At 41.4% G+C, this 23,375-nt stretch overlaps 1 protein-coding gene and 1 long non-coding RNA gene across 9 annotated transcripts in view; one reads left to right on the top strand and one right to left on the bottom strand.

The window, feature by feature from the left end:
* RERE (arginine-glutamic acid dipeptide repeats) overlaps window positions 1-23,375 on the top strand; it is a 1,074,498-nt gene that overhangs the window by 737,911 nt on the left and 313,212 nt on the right. The gene's annotated exons all lie outside the window — the stretch shown is intronic.
* The window catches only part of LOC128638477 (uncharacterized), a 78,824-nt gene continuing 67,001 nt past the window's right edge, over window positions 11,553-23,375 (bottom strand). The window contains exon 3 of the long non-coding RNA XR_008399099.1: window positions 11,553-12,682. This is a non-coding gene — a long non-coding RNA (uncharacterized LOC128638477). The remainder of the gene's footprint in view (window positions 12,683-23,375) is intronic.

The raw sequence follows: 23,375 nt of genomic DNA on the forward strand, positions 1-23,375 counted from the left end.
CTCATAGAGCTGCTATTGAGAGACAGAGGAGACTGGAGTATGGTGCAGTGACACAATTATTCCTGGTAAAGAAGTTAGGATCGAGTTAGTGCTTTTCTTTGGCCTATAGATTTTTTTTTTTCATTTGTGCTTTAGTTATTAGGCTATGCGAGGGTTAAATCTTTTCCATGCGCGCAAAAGACCACCTTTTTTTTTCCTTTAGTTCTTCTGTGCGCTGATGCAGATGCACTACAGTGTCTTACTCCATATCTCTCTCAATAGGGGGTACATTTCCTTAATTTTCAAGAGCCAGGATTATTATATTTTATACCCTGTGTAAATTGTTCCAGCAGAGGTCCTTATTGTGCTTACTAGCAGTGCTCTTGGATTTTAACTTTAAGTCCCTACATATTTCAATTTGTTCTATCTTCTGTTAAGACATATTCACTGTTATTTAGAGTGAAAATCCTATCTGCAAATGTATTATCTACTGCTATGGAGCAAACTGTCAAAATTTCTTTAAATCCTTTAGAGAATAGATCTGATCATTTGTTAAAGTGTGTTTTCTGGAAGCTAATTCCTACTACTCCAGCAGCTGTGAAGCGCATGTATGGATCACTTTATGCATTCTAGCCAGCCTGTCCTCCCTCTGTTTGTACGTACAGGGGAGTTCTTCAGATTTTGCTCCTGTATTTAAAGATTTTGTGCACACTACTGTGTCTGAAATGTTGACGTCCAGGCCTTCTCCAAGTAAACGCAAAAAAGTCTCTGTCAAATATTTCTCTTCTGGTTTGCCAAGTACGTTTGAATTTTTTAAGAGCAGAACTGCTAAACAGTTACTTGCAGACTTGGATTCTAACTTCTCAGATCCATCTTCTGAGGGAAAATTACGTTCTGACAATCAGGAGTCCGTTACAGATCAGGATACTTACTCTTCCTCTTATGCTTAAATTGTAAACTTCATGATTATGAACCTTATATACAAGAATACTTTTACAATAAAAACTGCATCTTTCTTTGTCAAATGAGTATATTGTTTTATGTTCTTTTAACTTATTTTCCTGTCCCTCAGAACAAAAGAACCCTTGCTAACCAATCACAAACTAATATTCAAATATAGCACAAACTCTGTTTGCACATGTGCAGACTGAGGTAGCCAGCCCTCTTGTACCTGCTTGTATTTCCTTAAAGGGGCAGTAAACCTAGCAAATAATGTTATATAATTCTGCACATAGTGCAGAGTTATATAGCATTAGCTTACCGCCATGTTTCTAAAGTAAAGGGTTATATAGATATTTCACAATCAAAACAGAACGCTTCTCCTGGCTCTACTGAGCGGGTCTGTTTTTTTCTTCTAAGTGCATCGCGGGAACGCTGTCTAGTCACAGCGTGCCTGATCACGCTATTAAACTCAATGTAGCTCGCTTCCGCTACCAGACCAAATATATAACATTATTTGCTCGGTTTACTGTCCCTTTAAGGAAGTTTAGCACTGATTCAACTTAGTTACATAAGTGTTCATGCAAAACTGATAATCCACCTTTTAAAAGCATGTGACACCACAGAAGCTTAGGGAGGGAAAAGTAAACAAAAGCTCATATAAATTGGCTAAAAGTATTAATCCAAGCCTCCCTGGGAGAAAGTGAAACAAGCTCAATTTTTAGATGTATTTTACAGCAAAAGGCCACAAAATAAATAATGAATGTATATTGCAACAATGTTTCACTTGCAATAATGAAACATTTTATGCCTTGTTGAAATGTCAATTTTAATGGTTCTTTAAGATTGAACATCTTAGAACTCTCTTAAAAGGGGTCTAAAGTACCTTAGGGGTACAGAATCCTAAGCCTCTAGAAGAAAAATCCATTAAGCAATTGGATTTAATTTTTAATTAGTCTATTAAAACCCCAAATGTTTTTTTTAAGGTTCCTGAGGCAATAACTGAAATTCTCCCCAAAAATGGTCTAAGTAGATTTCTCCAACATAGGTGTGTCCGGTCCACGGCGTCATCCTTACTTGTGGGATATTCTCTTCCCCAACAGGAAATGGCAAAGAGCCCAGCAAAGCTGGTCACATGATCCCTCCTAGGCTCCGCCTACCCCAGTCATTCTCTTTGCCGTTGTACAGGCAACATCTCCACGGAGATGGCTTAGAGTTTTTTAGTGTTTAACTGTAGTTTTTCATTATTCAATCAAGAGTTTGTTATTTTCAAATAGTGCTGGTACGTACTATTTACTCAGAAACAGAAAAGAGATGAAGAATTCTGTTTGTATGAGGAAAATGATTTTAGCAACCGTAACTAAAATCCATGGCTGTTCCACACAGGACTGTTGAGAGCATTAACTTCAGTTGGGGGAACAGTTTGCAGTCCTTTGCTGCTTGAGGTATGACACATTCTAACAAGACGATGTAATGCTGGAAGCTGTCATTTTCCCTATGGGATCCGGTAAGCCATGTTTATTACGATTGTAAATAAGGGCTTCACAAGGGCTTATTTAGACTGTAGACATTTTTTGGGCTAAATCGATTGATATTAACACTTATTTAGCCTTGAGGAATCATTTATTCTGGGTATTTTGATATAATAATATCGGCAGGCACTGTTTTAGACACCTTATTCTTTAGGGGCTTTCCCAAAGCATAGGAAGAGTCTCATTTTCGCGCCGGTGTTGCGCACTTGTTTTTGAGAGGCATGGCATGCAGTCGCATGTGAGAGGAGCTCTGATACTTATAAAAGACTTCTGAAGGCATCATTTGGTATCGTATTCCCCTTGGGTTTGGTTGGGTCTCAGCAAAGCAGATACCAGGGACTGTAAAGGGGTTAAAACTTAAAACGGCTCCGATTCAGTTATTTTAAGGGTTAAAGCTTCCAAAATTGGTGTGCAATATTTTCAAGGCTTTAAGACACTGTGGTGAAAGTTTGGTGAATTTTGAACAATTCCTTCATGTTTTTTCGCAATTGCAGTAATAAAGTGTGTTCAGTTTAAAATTTAAAGTGACAGTAACGGTTTTATTTCAAAACGTTTTTTGTACTTTCTTATCAAGTTTATGCCTGTTTAACATGTCTGAACTACCAGATAGACTGTGTTCTGAATGTGGGGAAGCCAGAATTCCTATTCATTTAAATAAATGTGATTTATGTGATAATGACAATGATGCCCAAGATGATTCCTCAAGTGAGGGGAGTAAGCATGGTACTGCATCATTCCCTCCTTCGTCTACACGAGTCTTGCCCACTCAGGAGGCCCCTAGTACATCTAGCGCGCCAATACTCCTTACTATGCAACAATTAACGGCTGTAATGGATAATTCTGTCAAAAACATTTTAGCCAAAATGAACCCTTGTCAGCGTAAGCGTGGATGCTCTGTTTTAGTTACTGAAGAGCATGACGACGCTGATATTAATATCTCTGAAGGGCCCCTAACCCAATCTGAGGGAGCCAGGGAGGTTTTGTCTGAGGGAGAAATTACTGATTTAGGGAACATTTCTCAGCAGGCTGAATCTGATATGATTACTTTTAAATTTAAATTGGAACATCTCCGCATTTTGCTTAAGGAGGTATTATCCACTCTGGATGATTGTGAAAATTTGGTCATCCCAGAGAAACTATGTAAAATGGACAAGTTCCTAGAGGTGCCGGGGCTCCCAGAAGCTTTTCCTATACCCAAGCGGGTGGCGGACATTGTTAATAAAGAATGGGAAAGGCCCGGTATTCCTTTCGTCCCTCCCCCCATATTTAAAAAATTGTTTCCTATGGTCGACCCCAGAAAGGACTTATGGCAGTCAGTCCCCAAGGTCGAGGGAGCGGTTTCTACTTTAAACAAACGCACCACTATTCCCATAGAGGATAGTTGTGCTTTCAAAGATCCTATGGATAAAAAATTAGAAGGTTTGCTTAAAAAGATGTTTGTTCAGCAGGGTTACCTTCTACAACCCATTTCATGCATTGTCCCTGTCACTACAGCCGCATATTTCTGGTTTGATGAACTGATTAAGGTGCTCGATAGTGACTCTCCTCCTTATGAGGAGATTATGGACAGAGTCAATGCTCTCAAATTGGCTAATTCTTTCACTCTAGACGCCTCTTTGCAATTGGCTAAGTTAGCGGCTAAGAATTCTGGGTTTGCTATTGTGGCGCGCAGAGCGCTTTGGTTGAAATCTTGGTCGGCTGATGCGTCTTCCAAGAACAAGCTACTAAACATTCCTTTCAAGGGGAAAACGCTGTTTGGTCCTGACTTGAAAGAGATTATCTCTGATATCACTGGGGGTAAGGGTCATGCCCTTCCTCAGGATCGGCCTTTCAAGGCAAAAAATAGACCTAATTTTCGTCCCTTTCGTAAAAACGGACCAGCCCAAGGTGCTACGTCCTCTAAGCAAGAGGGTAATACTTCTCAGGCCAAGCCAGCTTGGAGACCAATGCAAGGCTGGAACAAGGGAAAGCAGGCAAAGAAACCTGCCACTGCTACCAAGACAGCATGAAATATCGGCCCCCGATCCGGGACCGGATCTGGTGGGGGGCAGACTCTCTCTCTTCGCTCAGGCTTGGGCAAGAGATGTTCTGGATCCTTGGGCGCTAGAAATAGTCTCCCAGGGTTATCTTCTGGAATTCAAGGGACTTCCCCCAAGGGGAAGGTTCCACAGGTCTCAGTTGTCTTCAGACCACATAAAAAGACAGGCGTTCTTACATTGTGTAGAAGACCTGTTAAAAATGGGAGTGATTCATCCTGTTCCATTGAGAGAACAAGGGATGGGGTTCTACTCCAATCTGTTCATAGTTCCCAAAAAAGAGGGAACATTCAGACCAATCCTAGATCTCAAGATCTTAAACAAATTTCTCAAGGTCCCATCTTTCAAGATGGAAACCATTCGAACTATCCTTCCTTCCATCCAGGAAGGTCAATTCATGACCACGGTGGATTTAAAGGATGCGTATCTACATATTCCTATCCACAAGGAACATCATCGGTTCCTAAGGTTTACATTCCTGGACAAACATTACCAGTTCGTGGCGCTTCCTTTCGGATTAGCCACTGCTCCAAGGATTTTCACAAAGGTACTAGGGTCCCTTCTAGCTGTGCTAAGACCAAGGGGCATTGCAGTAGTACCTTACCTGGACGACATTCTGATTCAAGCGTCGTCCCTCCCTCGAGCAAAGGCTCACACGGACATCGTCCTGGCCTTTCTCAGATCGCACGGCTGGAAAGTGAACGTGGAAAAGAGTTCTCTATCCCCGTCAACAAGGGTTCCCTTCTTGGGAACAATTATAGACTCCTCAGAAATGAGGATTTTTCTAACAGAGGCCAGAAAGACAAAGCTTCTGGACTCTTGTCGAATACTTCATTCCGTTCCTCTTCCTTCCGTAGCTCAGTGCATGGAAGTGATCGGGTTGATGGTAGCGGCAATGGACATAGTTCCTTTTGCGCGCATTCATCTAAGACCATTACAACTGTGCATGCTCAGTCAGTGGAATGGGGACTATACAGACTTGTCTCCAAAGATACAAGTAAATCAGAGGACCAGAGACTCACTCCGTTGGTGGCTGTCCCTGGACAACCTGTCACGAGGGATGACATTCCACAGACCAGAGTGGGTCATTGTCACGACCGACGCCAGTCTGATGGGCTGGGGCGCGGTCTGGGGATCCCTGAAAGCTCAGGGTCTTTGGTCTCGGGAAGAATCTCTTCTACCGATAAATATTCTGGAACTGAGAGCGATATTCAATGCTCTCAAGGCTTGGCCTCAGCTAGCGAGGACCAAGTTCATACGGTTTCAATCAGACAACATGACGACTGTTGCGTACATCAACCATCAGGGGGGAACAAGGAGTTCCCTAGCGATGGAAGAAGTGACCAAGATTATTCTATGGGCGGAGTCTCACTCCTGCCACCTGTCTGCTATCCACATCCCGGGAGTGGAAAATTGGGAAGCGGATTTTCTGAGTCGTCAGACATTGCATCCGGGGGAGTGGGAACTCCATCCGGAAATCTTTGCCCAAGTCACGCAACTTTGGGGCATTCCAGACATGGATCTGATGGCCTCTCGTCAGAACTTCAAAGTTCCTTGCTACGGCTCCAGATCCAGGGATCCCAAGGCGGCTCTAGTGGATGCACTAGTAGCACCTTGGACCTTCAAACTAGCTTATGTGTTCCCGCCGTTTCCTCTCATCCCCAGGCTGGTAGCCAGGATCAATCAGGAGAGGGCGTCGGTGATCTTGATAGCTCCTGCGTGGCCACGCAGGACTTGGTATGCAGATCTGGTGAATATGTCATCGGCTCCACCTTGGAAGCTACCTTTGAGACGAGACCTTCTTGTTCAGGGTCCGTTCGAACATCCGAATCTGGTTTCACTCCAGCTGACTGCTTGGAGATTGAACGCTTGATTTTATCGAAGCGAGGTTTCTCAGATTCTGTTATCGATACTCTTGTTCAGGCCAGAAAGCCTGTAACTAGAAAGATTTACCACAAAATTTGGAAAAAATATATCTGTTGGTGTGAATCTAAAGGATTCCCTTGGGACAAGGTTAAGATTCCTAGGATTCTATCCTTCCTTCAAGAAGGATTGGAAAAAGGATTATCGGCAAGTTCCCTGAAGGGACAGATTTCTGCCTTGTCGGTGTTACTTCACAAAAAACTGGCAGCTGTGCCAGATGTTCAAGCCTTTGTTCAGGCTCTGGTTAGAATCAAGCCTGTTTACAAACCTTTGACTCCTCCTTGGAGTCTCAATTTAGTTCTTTCAGTTCTTCAGGGGGTTCCGTTTGAACCCTTACATTCCGTTGATATTAAGTTATTATCTTGGAAAGTTTTGTTTTTAGTTGCAATTTCTTCTGCTAGAAGAGTTTCAGAATTATCTGCTCTGCAGTGTTCTCCTCCTTATCTGGTGTTCCATGCAGATAAGGTGGTTTTACGTACTAAACCTGGTTTTCTTCCAAAAGTTGTTTCTAACAAAAACATTAACCAGGAGATTATCGTACCTTCTCTGTGTCCGAAACCAGTTTCAAAGAAGGAACGCTTGTTGCACAATTTGGATGTTGTTCGCGCTCTAAAATTCTATTTAGATGCTACAAAGGATTTTAGACAAACATCTTCCCTGTTTGTTGTTTATTCAGGTAAAAGGAGAGGTCAAAAAGCAACTTCTACCTCTCTCTCTTTTTGGATTAAAAGCATCATCAGATTGGCTTACGAGACTGCCGGACGGCAGCCTCCCGAAAGAATCACGGCTCATTCCACTAGGGCTGTGGCTTCCACATGGGCCTTCAAGAACGAGGCTTCTGTTGATCAGATATGTAGGGCAGCGACTTGGTCTTCACTGCACACTTTTACCAAATTTTACAAGTTTGATACTTTTGCTTCTTCTGAGGCTATTTTTGGGAGAAAGGTTTTGCAAGCCGTGGTGCCTTCCATTTAGGTGACCTGATTTGCTCCCTCCCTTCATCCGTGTCCTAAAGCTTTGGTATTGGTTCCCACAAGTAAGGATGACGCCGTGGACCGGACACACCTATGTTGGAGAAAACAGAATTTATGTTTACCTGATAAATTTCTTTCTCCAACGGTGTGTCCGGTCCACGGCCCGCCCTGGTTTTTTAATCAGGTCTGATAATTTATTTTCTTTAACTACAGTCACCACGGTACCATATGGTTTCTCCTATGCTATTATTCCTCCTTAACGTCGGTCGAATGACTGGGGTAGGCGGAGCCTAGGAGGGATCATGTGACCAGCTTTGCTGGGCTCTTTGCCATTTCCTGTTGGGGAAGAGAATATCCCACAAGTAAGGATGACGCCGTGGACCGGACACACCGTTGGAGAAAGAAATTTATCAGGTAAACATAAATTCTGTTTCTTCCTTTCAATCTAGGGTCTGCATTCAAAAAGATGTTTCCCTTACCTATCGCTAATGCAGCGCTTTTGGAAACAATTCCTAAGATAGTTGGTGTCATTTCTATTCTTGCAAATTGGACTACTAACTTTTAAAGCACAATATCTCTTTTTAAAGACCCTATGGACAGGAAAAGCCTTTTCACAGAAAGACCTTCCTTCAAACTGATTATTTGTTTAAACCAGCTATTAGTATTGCTTGCGTGGCGGCATCCTCTACTCTTTGGTGGGACAATCTATCTGAACAGATATCAAATGATTCTATTGAAGATTTTCAACGTCATCTGAAGCTTGTTCGGTCAACAAATGCTGTGATGCTGTTGTTGACATTATCAGACTAAATGCCAAGAATATGGCGTTAACAACTTTGATAAGTAGAGCTTTGTGGCTCTGATCTTGGTCGGCTGACATGGTTTGACATTCTAGACTTGTATCTCTTCCTTTTCAAGGAAAGATTGTATTTGGGCCTGGTCTAGATGCCGTACTTTCTATTGTTACTTGACATAAAGGAGCATTTCTTCCTCAAGGCAAGAAGTCTAGGGAAAAGAATAGAACTTTTTTTCGTTCCTTTTGTCAGTCAATAAACCAAAGATCCTCCTCCTCCTCGTCTCAAAAACAAGAGTCAGCCAGACCTTCCTGGAAATCTAATCCTTCCTGGAACAAGGCTAAACAGTCAGAAAAGCTTTCTTCCTATTATAAATCAGTATGAAGGTGTGGCCCTTGATCCAGATTCTCTTCTGGTATGGGGCAGATTACACCTTTTTCAGAAGGCCTGTTCTCAATCTTCACAGAATCCTTGGGTGCTAAACCTCGTGTCTCAGGGGTAAAGAATGGGTTACAGATAATTTGACAGTTTTTCACAGCTAGAGGGTGTTAGTTTATGTGTGCCATATAGATAACATTATGCTGACGCCCGTGGAGTTACTTATCAGTCAGCACTGATTGGCTAAAATTAAATTGTCAAAATAACTGAAATAAGGGAGCAGTCTGCAGAGGCTTAGATACAAGGTAATTACAGAGGTAAAAAGTAAATTAATATAACTGTGTTGGTTATGCAAAACTGGGGAATGGGTAACATAGGGATTATCTCTTTTTAAACAGTAAAAATTCTAAAATAGACTTTCCCTTTCACTTTTTAATACCAAAATAAAGAAGCATATTTAAAAATAAAAGTACATTCGTATGCACTATGTGAATCATGAAAGAAACAAACAATTGTGTTTCATGGTCCCTTTCATTCTACAAGTCCCTAGCATCAGGATATATAAATACCACACAATGGTCTTATCCCTTAGTTTATTTTCTTGGTATTTTGTTTTTTGTTTCATCTTTTTTTCTTAGGGCTTACATCAGCCTATAATTGTTGTTATTCTTTTAACCCTGTATGAGCACAACCTGCCACTTACTAAACTGGCTTTATAACCAGCAGATTAAAGGACTATTATAGTGGATGACATTTTTATCACTGTTGATCCTGAAAATCAAGGTGTTTATCCTATTTGCTGGGTTACACATAGTTAAAATACTGTTCGGGAGTCGCAGAGAATTGCTGCAGTTTAGATTGTAAACTATTTGCATGCAGTGCTCTTGTTTTGTTATGCATCTTTGGTGAATCTGGTTTATTGCATATTGTATTTACTATAGTACATCAAGTTCTTCAGCTAGAGAAATGCTCCTCCTAGCATTGATTATAGAAAGCCTGATTCACACTTGTTAGCTTAGGAGAATGTTTCTGCCTGTTGAAAATTGAAAGATTATGGAAGAGATTTAAATCTCAATCAGAAATTAAGAGGTGCAAAGATGAAATTCTTTACAGTTGGTGGTTTGCAGTACAGATGCCGGCAGAACGTGAAACCAAGTAATCTGCTTAATAACAGCACTCAGATGGTGCCTAAACAAAACCATCTGGAGGCGTTTGCTTTGTGCAGTGCCACATAGACAGAGTTGCTGATTTCAAGGCAAATTAGCTCCAACTTGTTCTGGGGGAGGTAGGAGCTTCAGACCAGGAAAAAGATAATCTTTTGAATTAACTTATTATAGAGCTTTAGAAAAATGCTGTAAATTCCATTAGGCATTGTAATTCTGAAAACTCCAATACCATTATTACAAGTTTCAGCAAACATATTAAAGGGACAGTCTACTCCAGAATTTTTATTGTTAAAAAGATATATAATCCCTTTATTACCTATTCCCCTGTTTTGCATATCCAGCACGGTTATATTAATATACTTTTTTACCTCTGTGATTACCTTGTATCTAAGCCTTTGCAGACTGCCCCCTTATTTCAGTTCTTTTGACAGATTTGCATTTAGCCAATCAGTGCCCTCTTACTTGTAAATCTATTAGCGTGGTCACAATGTTATCTATATGAAACACATGAACTTACGCCCTCTAGCTGTGAAAAACTGCCAAATGCATTGCAATAAGGGACGGCCTTAATGGTTTTAGAAATTAGCATATGAGCCTACCTAGGTTTAACTTTCAACAAAGAATATTAATGAAAAAGCAAATCGATGATTAAGTGAATTGGAAAGTTGTTTAAAATTGCTTTCCCTATCTGAATCATGAAAGTTTTATTTTGACTAGACTGTCCCTTTAAATTGCCGCTCACTTCACTGTGTTTAGGAGACCTGTTACACATTTGGAGACAATTTTATTAGGGCTATATGCCAATTAATTTGGCATGGGGTGGTCTCTTCCTTGGGTCGGGACTTGGGAGGTGTTCTCGTTCACCGGGTTCTCCTGGATATTACTTTAATATCTCCCTGAGGGTCTGTTTTCTATGTCAGACCGGGTGTTTCAATTTCCGGGATATTGTTGGTCTTAAACAATTGGGGGCTCGAACCTGTCATCGCCCTGGCTCTTCGGGTTGCTGGGGCTTTTGCTAGGTGCGCTAGGTTTTCAGGGGATTTCTTCTAGGTTCATCTGCGTTGGAGAGTGCTCTCTTATTCAGCCTGTGGCCTTGTTCCTCGTGGGCAGGTGCTCTGTCTCTAATGCCCCTTTTTTTTCCTGGGGGGGGGGGGCTTGTTCTATGGAGGCCTTGTTTAGGACTTTTCCAAGATTCACGGGATGGAACAGAGAGTTTACCCTATTTGGAGAGAGGCATGCTCTCTGGGTTGTTCTGTTCTATCTGGAGTCTTGCTGGCTCCATGTCAGGAGGGGCCTTTGCTAGACGCTTCTGGGTTTTCGGCCTTGTCAACTGTCTTTATGGAGTTTCGGGGGGTTCCTGAGCTCTGTGGAATGGCTGAAGCCATTTTTTCCCGCTCTTTTGTGAGCGGGTGTCAGGGTTCTTCTGTTTCCCTGTTTTCGGACCTATTGACGCTTGGACTGGCCCGGCTGGGAGTAGGTCCTGAGATTGTTGTTCCTCGGGAGTGTAATGGGCCTAGTTGAGTTTCTATACTTTTCCTCTTTTGGGACCTATGTGTCGGTCTGGCGGCTGGGATTGCCTAGAGGGTGTCCTCTGTCTTGGAGTATTTCAATCCGATGTCTTGTTTAGCCGCATTGTACTTCTTAGTGAAGTATTCTTTCTTTGGGTCGTCCTGACGGCTGCATGTTCTTGACTCGGGTGTTTACCTCGACTTGCTCTGCTACACGTATTTGTGTTGAATACTTCAGTATTCTTTATTTACAATTTCAACATAGAAGTTGACTAGGATACTATTATAGCACTCTTCCCTCAATTGGAGAGTCCATGCATGTATGAGAGTTTTAAAATTAAACTTTATTATGACCTTTAAAATTGGGCTACAATCAATTTAAAAACAGTTGCAGCAAGATAGCCTAAACTTAATATGCGATATAAAGTACATATATTACCTTAATGTTGAGTCACATATATTAGTATATTTAATGATTCAAACACTATATCTTTGCACTAAATTTTATTAAATGACTAACAAATTGTTAGGTATACCAATAGTGTTGATTGATTATAGCATGTGCATATGTGTGTTAGTGGTTCTAACTACTGATGACTTGAGGATAATGTTGTTTCGGTGCTTCCACTGGACGTTGAGAGTAGGAATCGCTGTTCGGATGCTTGGTCCTAGACCTTGTGTTATGTTGGTCTGGGCGTTGCCTCCCCTTATCTGTTTTGGACCCATTTGGGTCTTTATGAGCTGGGCTCGTTTTAGGGGTCTTCCTTTATGGAATTATGTGGTGTCCTTTCAATTTTCTTTGATTTTTTTCTTGCCCTGTCCCTTTGGGAGTTTTGGCCTGGTGTTCCCTTTGCTAGTAAGGGGTGTGTGGTTGGGGGCTGACCGCTGGGCGGCGGTGTCTCCTGGAGGACTGTTGGCTCGTTTTAGTCTGATTTTGCGGTCTCTAGCTGGGCTTCCAAACTATAGGACTAGAGTCCTTGTTTTGTTTTTTTGCCTTTCAATGTTCTCGGCTTCGGACGAAGCAGGATTTTGTTGGGTAGTGGTTTCAGGCCTGGTGCCCTCAGAATGGGCCGCCTCTTGTACCCTCCCGTCTTGGCATTCAGTGTCCTCTTTAGCTTGGGTATTGTTTTCCGAAAAGTAATGAATGCAGCTATGGACTTTTTCCATTTATGAAGAAAAACAAATTATGCTTACCTGATAATTTTTTTCTTCAGATGAAAGAGTCCACAGCTCCCCACCCATATTTTTTATGTGGGAAGTCTGTTTTTTTATTCTCCTGGCACCTTTTCACCCTGGTATTTCTTCTACTGTTCCTTGTTCCTCTGCAGAATGACTGGGGGATGAGGGGAGTGGGAGGAGTATTTAAGCCTTTGGCTGGGGTGTCTTTGCCTCCTCCTGGTGGCTAGGTTCTTATTTCCCAAAAGTAAGAAATGCAGCTGTGGACTCTTGCCACCTGAAGAAAAGAAAATTATCAGGTAAGCATAATTTGTTTTAGCACTGAAAAATTGTGGCTTCTTTAAATGTCAGACCTGGAAAGGCACTCTGCAGACTTCTCACAGTGAACACTGCTACATATTGGCTTTAACAAATAACAACTTCAAATCATTTCACTTTATATTAGCAATATGATAGCATCTATCGTTGTCTGCTGACTAAAGTATGGATTGGCTCCTCCAAATAAGGCAAATGATAGGTGGGGTTTGGCTATTCAGAAACAATTGCAGCAAACACAATGTTGACTTGATTTAAAATGTTTAGACTTGGTGGATTTGTTATTCTGTCGCAAGACAACAGAAATATCTTGTAATTACAAGGTGTTTACTGACCCTTAAACTTTTTTCCAAAAAGCCCTAATTTATGATTTTCTTACATTTTAAAGCTAATTCTTCATTATAGTAAAGGGACACAGAAGTGTAATAGTGTAATGCAATCATTTTATTTGCTAGAACATTTTATTATTAAAGTGACAGTCTACACCAGAATTTTTATTGTTTTAAAAAGATAATCACGGGTTTATATTAATATTTATTACCTCTGATTACCTTGTATCTAAGTCTCGACAGACTGCCCCTTTATTTTAGTTCTTTTTACAGACTTGCATTTTAGCCAATCTGTGCCCCCTCATTTGTAACTCCATTGGCATAAGCACAATGTTGTCTATATGACACACGGGAACTAATGCCCTCTAGCTGTGAAAAACTGTCAAATTCATTCAGATAAGAGGTGGCTTTCAAGGGCTTATAAATTTAGTATATTAGCCTACCTAGTTTTAGCTTTCAACTAAGAGAACAAAAGCAAATATGATGATAAAAGTAAATTGGAAAGTTGTTTAAAATTGCATGCCCTATCTGAAACATGAAAGTTTAATTTTGAATTGACTGTCCCTTTAAGTTAATGCTCTTTGATGATTGTGTTTAACCCCTTCTATCCCTAAACTGCATGTAAGTCCTGAGTAACTAGAAAAGGTAGCGGAAAGACTAGGAAAATAGACTATGGGATAAGACCAATTTGGAGGATTTACATATCTTGATTCTAGGGATTTCTTCAATTAAAGGGATTTTAGCAGTAAATAAAGGCTAGATAGAATGATGTAATAAACCCGTGGGGTTCAACACCTAGATCTGCAGGGTTGGTAGTGATAACATTAACATGAGAGCCTGTCATTTTTTTCTATAATGGCCCTCTAATATTAAATTAAAGCAAGCTGTTGTCATAAAAATGTAACTACCTAAAAGTAAAGTAGCTTAGATTGTATTGTGCACTCACTGACACAAGTGGAAGAACAAAAGTCAGATTTTCTGCTGCTTTCATGCCTGACTTTCCAGAATATTGCAAATTGTCCCTCTGAAGAACTTCAAACAAAATACTGTATGTTTGTAGCTAATTCTCCGTAAACCAATTCATGACTGAAGTTCCACAGGACATACAAATAATTACGTACTGCCATAAGGTGCTTTTTAATATGTTGTTATTATTGATCTAAATATATTTTTACATTTTTCTAGCCGAGTACAATTTGTCTATATGCAAAAAAGCTAACTGTGAAACCTACAGATCCTGCTCTTTAACTGCTTGCAGTCATGGTCAGTGCATTAACCTTCCAAAGATCTCCTTGATTCCTCAAACGCTGATGACCTTCCTAGGGTCAATCATAGAGACAGACGTATAGTATTTGAGTCTAATAGAGCAATGCAGAGTTCAGCTTCAACAGACTAGCTCTACTTTAGCACACCTCCTCTGCCTTCTCCTCAATACATGGAAGTCGTCTTCCTCATAGTGCCGCCCAATATGTTGTTTTCCTCAAACAAGATTTCATCTCCAGCCTCTAAATTGTCCATGCTTAAACAGGGGAATGGAGATTACGAGGACCTGTTTTATTAGATCCGGAGACAAAACAGTATCTGATATGGTGACAGAACCACTAATCCCTTGTACAGGGGGCCTCATTTCTGCATCCTGTTATTGACAGACATCAGCCTAAAAGGCTGGGGAGTAGTCTTAAAGGGATACTAAACCCAATTTGTTTCTTTCATGATTCAGATAGAGCATGCAATTTTAAGCAACTTTCTAATTTACTCCTATTATCAATTTTTCTTCATTCTTTTGTTATCTTTATTTGAAAAAGAAGGCATCTAAGCTAAGGAGCCAGCCATTTTTTGGTTTAGGATGCAGGACAGCACTTGTTTATTGGTGGTTTAATTTATCCACCAATCAGCAAGAACAACCCAGGTTGTTCACCAAAAATGGGCCGTCTTCTAAACTTACATTCTTGCTTTTCAAATAAAGATACCAAGAGAATGAATGAATTGATAATAGGAGTAAATTAAAAAGTTGCTTAAAATTGCATGCTCTATCTGAATCTCAAAAGAAAAAAATTGGGTTCAGTGTCCTTTTAAGCTTTATGAGAGCACAGGTAGTTTTGTCTCCTCAGGAGGTGAGTTTACCAATAAATATCATGCAACTCCCCCAATCTTCAGGGCCCTACATAGATGGCCCAAACTCTGGCAAGTATCTTTCATTTTATTGCAGTTGGACAATGTAACAGTGGCTTACATAAATCGCCAAGAGGAAAATCACAACCCATGCTCGCATGCAACCAATTGTGTGAACAGGCTTGTCAGTCATCCTAGACCAGTGTTTCCCAAACCCAATCCTCATGACCCTTAACAGGCCAGATATTCATTATATCTTAACTCAGTGCTTTCCAAACTGTGTGTCGTGACACGTTAGTGTGTTGGCAGCAGTGTGTAGGTGTGTCCCTGCTTCAACACTTTAACATTTCTCCAACATTGGTGTGTCCGGTCCACGGCGTCATCCTTACTTGTGGGAATATCTCTTCCCCAACAGGAAATGGCAAAGAGTCCCAGCAAAGCTGGCCATATAGTCCCTCCTAGGCTCCGCCCACCCCAGTCATTCTCTTTGCCGTTGCACAGGCAACATCTCTACGGAGATGGTTAAGAGTATGTGGTGTTTAGTTGTAGTTTTTTTATTCTACTATCAAGAGTTTATTTTAAAATAGTGCTGGTATGTACTATTTACTCTGAAACAGAAAAAGATTTTATACATGTTTATGCTGATAATTCACACTTATAAACTTGGGGAACGTTTTTTAACGTCAGGCACTATGTTAGACACCTTTTCCAGTCAGGAAGGGCCTTCCCAGTTGTAGGCTGAGCCTCATTTTCGCGCCATTACTGCGCAGTTGTTTTTGAGAGCAAGACATGCAGATGCATGTGTGAGGACCTGAAAGTAGTTGGAAAAGTTCCTAGAAGGCGTCATTTGGTATCGTATTCCCCTCTGGGCTTGGCAAAGTCACAGCAAAGGCTGTAGCTGGGACTGTATAGGGGTTAAATCTGTAACCGGCTCCGGTTTCGTTATTTTAAGGGTTAAAGCTCTGAATTGGTGTGCAATACTTTTAATGCTTTAAGACACTGTGGTGAAATTTTGGTAAATTTTGAACAATTCCTTCATATATTTTCACATATTCAGTAATAAAGTGTGCTCTGTTTAAAATTTAAAGAGACAGTAATGGTTTTGTTTTAAAACGGTTTTTGTGCTTTATTGACAAGTTTAAGCCTGTTTAACATGTCTGTGCCTTCAGATAAGCTATGTTCTATATGGATGAAAGCCAATGTGTCTCCCCCTTCAAAATTGTGTAATAATTGTGCCATAGCGTCCAAACAAAGTAAGGACAGTACTGCCACAGATAATGAAATTGCCCAAGATGATTCCTCAGATGAAGGGAGTAGACATGGTTCTACATCATCTCCTTCTGTGTCTACTCCAGTTTTGCCCACGCAGGAGGCCCCTAGTACTTCTAGCGCGCCAATGCTTATTACCATGCAACAATTGACGGCTGTAATGGATAACTCCATAGCAAATATTTTATCCAAAATGGCTGCATATCAGAGAAAGCGCGATTGCTCTGTTTTAAACACTGAAGAGCAGGAGGGCGCTGATGATAATTGTTCTGTCATACCCTCACACCAATCTGAAGGGGCCATGAGGGAGGTTTTGTCAGATGGGGAAATTTCAGATTCAGGAAAAATTTCTCAACAGGCTGAACCTGATGTTGTGACATTTAAATTTAAATTAGAACATCTCCGCGCACTGCTTAAGGAGGTGTTATCTACTCTGGATGATTGTGACAACTTGGTCATTCCAGAAAAATTATGCAAGATGGACAAGTTCCTAGAGGTTCCGGTGCACCCCGACGCTTTTCCTATACCCAAGCGGGTGGCGGACATAGTGAATAAGGAGTGGGAGAAGCCCGGCATACCTTTTGTTCCCCCTCCTATATTTAAGAAATTATTTCCTATGGTCGACCCCAGAAAGGACTTATGGCAGACAGTCCCTAAGGTCGAGGAGGCAGTTTCTACTCTAAACAAGCACACTACTATTCCTATCGAAGATAGTTGTGCTTTCAAAGATCCTATGGATAAAAAATTGGAAGGTTTGCTTAAAAAGATTTTTGTACAGCAAGGTTACCTTCTACAACCCATTTCGTGCATTGTTCCTGTCACTACAGCAGCGTGGTTCTGGTTCGAGGAACTAGAAAAGTCGCTCAGTAGAGAGACTCCATATGAGGAGGTTATGGACAGAGTTCACGCACTTAAGTTGGCTAACTCTTTTATTTTAGATGCCGCTTTGCAATTAGCTAGATTAGCGGCGAAAAATTCAGGGTTTGCAATTGTGGCGCGCAGAGCGCTTTGGCTAAAGTCTTGGTCAGCGGATGTATCATCCAAGACAAAATTGCTTAACATCCCCTTCAAGGGTAAAACTCTCTTTAGACCAGAATTGAAAGAGATTATCTCAGACATCACTGGGGGAAAGGGCCACGCCCTCCCACAAGATAGGCCTTTCAAGGCCAAGAATAAGTCTAATTTTCGTTCCTTTCGTAATTTCAGGAACGGACCGGCCTCTAATTCTGCATCCTCTAAGCAAGAGGGTAATGCCTCACAGTCCAAACCAGCCTGGAAACCGATGCAAGGCTGGAACAAGGGTAAGCAGACCAAGAAGCCTGCTACCGCTAACAAAACAGCATGAAGGAGTAGCCCCCGATCCGGGACCGGATCTAGTGGGGGGCAGACTCTCTCTTTGCTCAGGCTTGGGCAAGAGATGTTCAGGATCCCTGGACGCTAGAAATAGTTTCTCAGGGTTATCTTCTGGAATTCAAGGAACTACCCCCAAGGGGAAGGTTCCACATGTCTCACTTATCCTCAAACCAAATAAAGAGACAGGCGTTCTTACATTGTGTAGAAGACCTGCTAAAGATGGGAGTGATACACCCAGTTCCAATGACGGAACAAGGAATGGGATTTTACTCAAATCTGTTCGTAGTTCCCAAAAAAGAGGGAACCTTCAGACCAATTCTGGATTTAAAGATCCTAAACAAATTTCTCAGGGTACCATCGTTCAAAATGGAAACCATTCGAACGATTCTACCCACTATCCAGGAAGGTCAATTTATGACTACCGTGGATCTAAAGGATGCGTACCTATATATTCCTATCCACAAAGAACATCATCAGTTCCTAAGATTCGCCTTTCTGGACAAACATTACCAGTTTGTGGCCCTCCCATTCGGATTAGCCACTGCTCCAAGGATTTTCACAAAGGTACTCGGGTCCCTTCTAGCGGTTCTAAGACCGAGGGGCATTGCAGTAGTACCATACTTGGACGACATTCTAATACAAGCGTCGTCCCTTTCAAAAGCAAAGGCTCATACAGACATCGTTCTGGCCTTTCTCAGATCTCACGGATGGAAGGTGAACATAGAAAAAAGTTCTCTGTCTCCGTCAACAAGAGTTCCCTTCTTGGGAACAATAATAGATTCCTTAGAAATGAGGATCTTTCTGACAGAGGTCAGAAAGTCAAAACTTCTTGTCAAGTTCTTCATTCTGTTCCACGTCCTTCCATAGCTCAGTGCATGGAAGTAGTAGGGTTGATGGTTGCAGCAATGGACATAGTTCCTTTTGCGCGAATTCATCTAAGACCATTACAACTGTGCATGCTGAAACAGTGGAATGGGGACAATACAGTCTTGTCTCCAGTGATTCAAGTAGATCAGAAGACCAGAGATTCACTCCGTTGGTGGATATCCCTGGACCACCTATCCCAGGGAATGAGCTTCCGCAGACCAGAGTGGGTCATTGTCATGACCGACGCCAGTCTAGTGGGCTGGGGTGCGGTCTGGGAATCCCTGAAAGCTCAGGGACTATGGTCTCGGGAAGAGTCTCTTCTCCCGATAAACATTCTGGAACTAAGAGCGATATTCAATGCTCTCAGGGCTTGGCCTCAGCTTGCAAAGGCCAGATTCATAAGATTCCAATCAGACAACATGACGACTGTTGCGTATATCAATCATCAGGGGGGAACAAGGAGTTCCCTGGCGGTGAAAGAAGTAACCAAAATAATACAATGGGCAGAGAATCACTCCTGCCATCTATCTGCGATCCACATCCCAGGTGTGGAAAACTGGGAAGCGGATTATCTGAGTCGTCAGACATTCCATCCGGGGGAGTGGGAACTCCACCCGGAGATTTTTGCCCAGTTGACTCAATTATGGGGCATTCCAGACATGGATCTGATGGCGTCTCGTCAGAACTTCAAGGTTCCTTGCTACGGGTCCAGATCCAGGGATCCCAAGGCGACTCTAGTAAATGCACTAGTAGCGCCTTGGACCTTCAACCTAGCTTATGTGTTCCCACCGTTTCCTCTCATTCCCAGGCTGGTAGCCAGGATCAAACAGGAGAGGGTCTCGGTGATCTTGATAGCTCCTGCGTGGCCACGCAGGACTTGGTATGCAGACCTGGTGAATATGTCATCGGTTCCACCATGGAAGCTACCTTTGAGACAGGACCTTCTTGTTCAGGGTCCATTCGAACATCCAAATCTGGTCTCCCTCCACCTGACGGCTTGGAGATTGAACGCTTGATTCTATCAAAGCGTGGGTTTTCAGATTCTGTGATTGATACTCTGGTTCAGGCCAGAAAACCGGTAACTAGAAAGATTTACCATAAAATATTGAAAAGATATATCTGCTGGTGTGAATCCAAGGGATTCCCTTGGAATAAGGTAAAAATTCCTAAGATTCTTTCCTTTCTGCAAGAAGGTTTGGATAAAGGATTATCTGCGAGTTCTCTAAAGGGACAGATTTCTGCTTTATCTGTCTTACTACACAAACGACTGGCAGCTATGCCAGATGTTCAAGCATTTGTTCAGGCTCTGGTTAGGATCAAGCCTGTTTACAGACCTTTGACTCCTCCCTGGAGTTTAAATCTAGTTCTTTCAGTTCTTCAAGGGGTTCCGTTTGAACCTCTACATTCCATAGATATTAAGTTGTTATCTTGGAAAGTTTTGTTTTTGGTTGCTATTTCTTCTGCTAGAAGAGTTTCAGAGTTATCTGCTCTGCAGTGTTCTCCGCCCTATCTGGTGTTCCATGCAGATAAGGTGGTTTTGCGTACTAAGCCTGGTTTTCTTCCAAAGGTTGTTTCTAACAAAAATATTAACCAGGAGATAGTTGTACCTTCTTTGTGTCCGAATCCAGTTTCAAAGAAGTAACGTTTGTTACACAATTTGGACGTAGTCCGTGCTCTAAAATTCTATTTAGAAGCTACAAAAGATTTCAGACAAACATCTTCTCTGTCGTCTATTCTGGTAAAAGGAGAGGTCAAAAAGCGACTTCTACCTCTCTTTCCTTTTGGCTTAAAAGCATCATCCGATTGGCTTACGAGACTGCCGGACGGCAGCCTCCTGAAAGAATCACAGCTCACTCCACTAGGGCTGTGGCTTCCACATGGGCCTTCAAGAACGAGGCTTCTGTTGATCAGATATGTAAGGCAGCGACTTGGTCTTCACTGCACACTTTTGCCAAATTTTACAAATTTGATACTTTTGCTTCTTCGGAGGCTATTTTTGGGAGAAAGGTTTTGCAAGCCGTGGTGCCTTCCGTTTAGGTAACCTGATTTGCTCCCTCCCTTCATCCGTGTCCTAAAGCTTTGGTATTGGTTCCCACAAGTAAGGATGACGCCGTGGACCGGACACACCAATGTTGGAGAAAACAGAATTTATGCTTACCTGATAAATTACTTTCTCCAACGGTGTGTCCGGTCCACGGCCCGCCCTGGTTTTTTAATCAGGTCTGATGAATTATTTTCTCTAACTACAGTCACCACGGTATCATATGGTTTCTCCTATATTTTTCCTCCTGTCCGTCGGTCGAATGACTGGGGTGGGCGGAGCCTAGGAGGGACTATATGGCCAGCTTTGCTGGGACTCTTTGCCATTTCCTGTTGGGGAAGAGATATTCCCACAAGTAAGGATGACGCCGTGGACCGGACACACCGTTGGAGAAAGTAATTTATCAGGTAAGCATAAATTCTGTTTTCTGGGGGGTTTTCGACTTTCTGCCTGCCTGCTACGCATATCACGTGGTTGACACCTAGTGGGTCACAGATCATCTTAACCCATTGGCGCAGTTCAGCGGGAACTGATACTATTGCCATTAGCGGCTTTGGCAGCACATTGGCTCCTGACTACACGTATATAGTTTCCTCAATCGGCTTGTGACTGCATGTGTAGTCAGTGAGTGGTACAGCAGTGAGTTTGCTGTATGTGTAGTCAGTCAGACTCGCAGAGCTCTGAGGGTGGCAGCTTAAATGCTGAGCTGAAGTCAGAAGTCAGTGTTTTTTTGTTTTTGTTTGTTTTTTTTGCAGCTAGCTCCCAGTAGTGCATTGCTGCTCCTGCTCTTGATTTATGCATAGGAAGTGGAAGCTTAAAAATGCTTGATGATGAAATGCGAGTGTCTTTATCTAATATTCCACCAAATATTCAGAAACTGTGTTCTTCCCATCAACCTCATACACCCCATTAAAATAGTAAGTAGCTATTGGTGGTGTTAAACTTTTTTTTTAATTCTTGCACATACTTACTGTTACTTGTAAATACATTTAGTTATTATATCATTTATGTATGTGTCTTAAAACAAGCTATTTAACCTCCTGTTTGCTGGTACAACTGAATTGTATAATTGTAATTGCGAAATGATGTAGGTCTAAAAAGTGTGTTTCCAACATGAAAGTTTGGAAAGCTGTTACTAACCTGCTCTGACCCATTAGCTGATTATTTCACCTGTGCTCCAGTTAAGATATAATGAATATCTGGCCTGTTAAGGGTCCTGAGGACTGGAGTTAAGAAACACTGTCCTAGCGAACAAGTCTGGACTTTTTGACATTTGCAACCTCAGAGGTCAACTTTTAGTTGCAGGCTAGCATTAGGGAATAAAAAAAAGTTATCCACTAAGGTTATCTGTAAAGCAGAGTGCTTTAGTTAAAGGTATAGTAAACCTCAAAATTTTCTTTTAGGATTCAGATAGAACAATTTTAAACAACTTTCCAATTTACTTCTATTATCAAATTTGCTTCATTCTCTTGTTATCCATTGCTGAAGGGACAGCATTGCACTACTAACAGGAAGCTGAAAACATCTATTTAGCCAATCACAAGAGACAAATGTGTGCAGGCACCAATTAGCAGCAGCTCCCACTAGTGTATGATATGTGCATATTCATTTTTTTAACAAGGGATACTAAAAGAATGAAGCACATTTGAAAATAGAAGTGAATTTAAAAGCGTCTTAAAATGACCTGCTCTATCTGAATCATGCAAGGTTAATTTTGACTTTCCTATCCCTTTAAGTATTTCTGCAAAGATAAAAAAAATAATTGGTGAATAAATATAATAAGTTGAATTAAATGAACTAAGTAAAATACTGGTACTAAAGAGTGATACTTGGTAATTGGTTCTAAATAAAAATGTGTCTCATATGTGTCTCATATAAGTCCTTAAAATCAATCAAAGTCCAAAGAATTCAGGAAACAATCAATGATAGTGCTTGTGTATAATGGTACACTCGACAGAGCTCCTCTTGTATCCCACAGTGTGCTGGTTATTCTAAACAAAGACGATAACAGATAGTGTGTCAAGGGCACAAGAGCAGTGGCACCTTTGGAGAATAAGGTGCTTACGAGCAGGCTGACCTTTAACAGCAGTCTGTACGCTGTTCCCACCAGATGGAACCAAAATCGTCAGACCAATTCTCTCTGGTTTACTCAGAAGTCATGGAGTTTCTGTAGCGGTATGTGTGTAATATACGCATCGCTGATCCAAACTTCAGGCTCAAATAACTTTTCAGTTGTGCCAAGTGGAATACAGCAATCTGAAACCTTCATAGACTGTTAGTAATTCAGGATGAAATTATAGTTTGTTCCAGAGAGGCAAAAAGAAACCACAACATCTGGAATGTGGCATTAAAATAAAAGCAATCTTTAATTTAAAGTACAACGCGTTTCTCGCCATTAAAGACAACAGCGGTTTCATCAGGCATAAAAACACGTGTGTACCACGGGGCTATTTAAATCTGATTGGCTGTAGTAGCATTAGAGAGCCTGCACCAAAACTGCCCCCGCAGCATCTTTTCAAAGCAAAATACTACTGCATTTTTACATTTCCTCTCTTAGATGCAGCTAAAAAAATATTAACTTTGAAGTCCTTTCAAATATCTATATATACAGGACTCAAAAATTAACATTCGCTCACTGTCTGAAGTCTGGTGGTGTGCTGCAAGTAGCAAAGTTATCGCATGAG

Source organism: Bombina bombina, chromosome 8, assembly GCF_027579735.1.
Source record: "Bombina bombina isolate aBomBom1 chromosome 8, aBomBom1.pri, whole genome shotgun sequence".
NCBI lineage: Eukaryota > Metazoa > Chordata > Amphibia > Anura > Bombinatoridae > Bombina > Bombina bombina.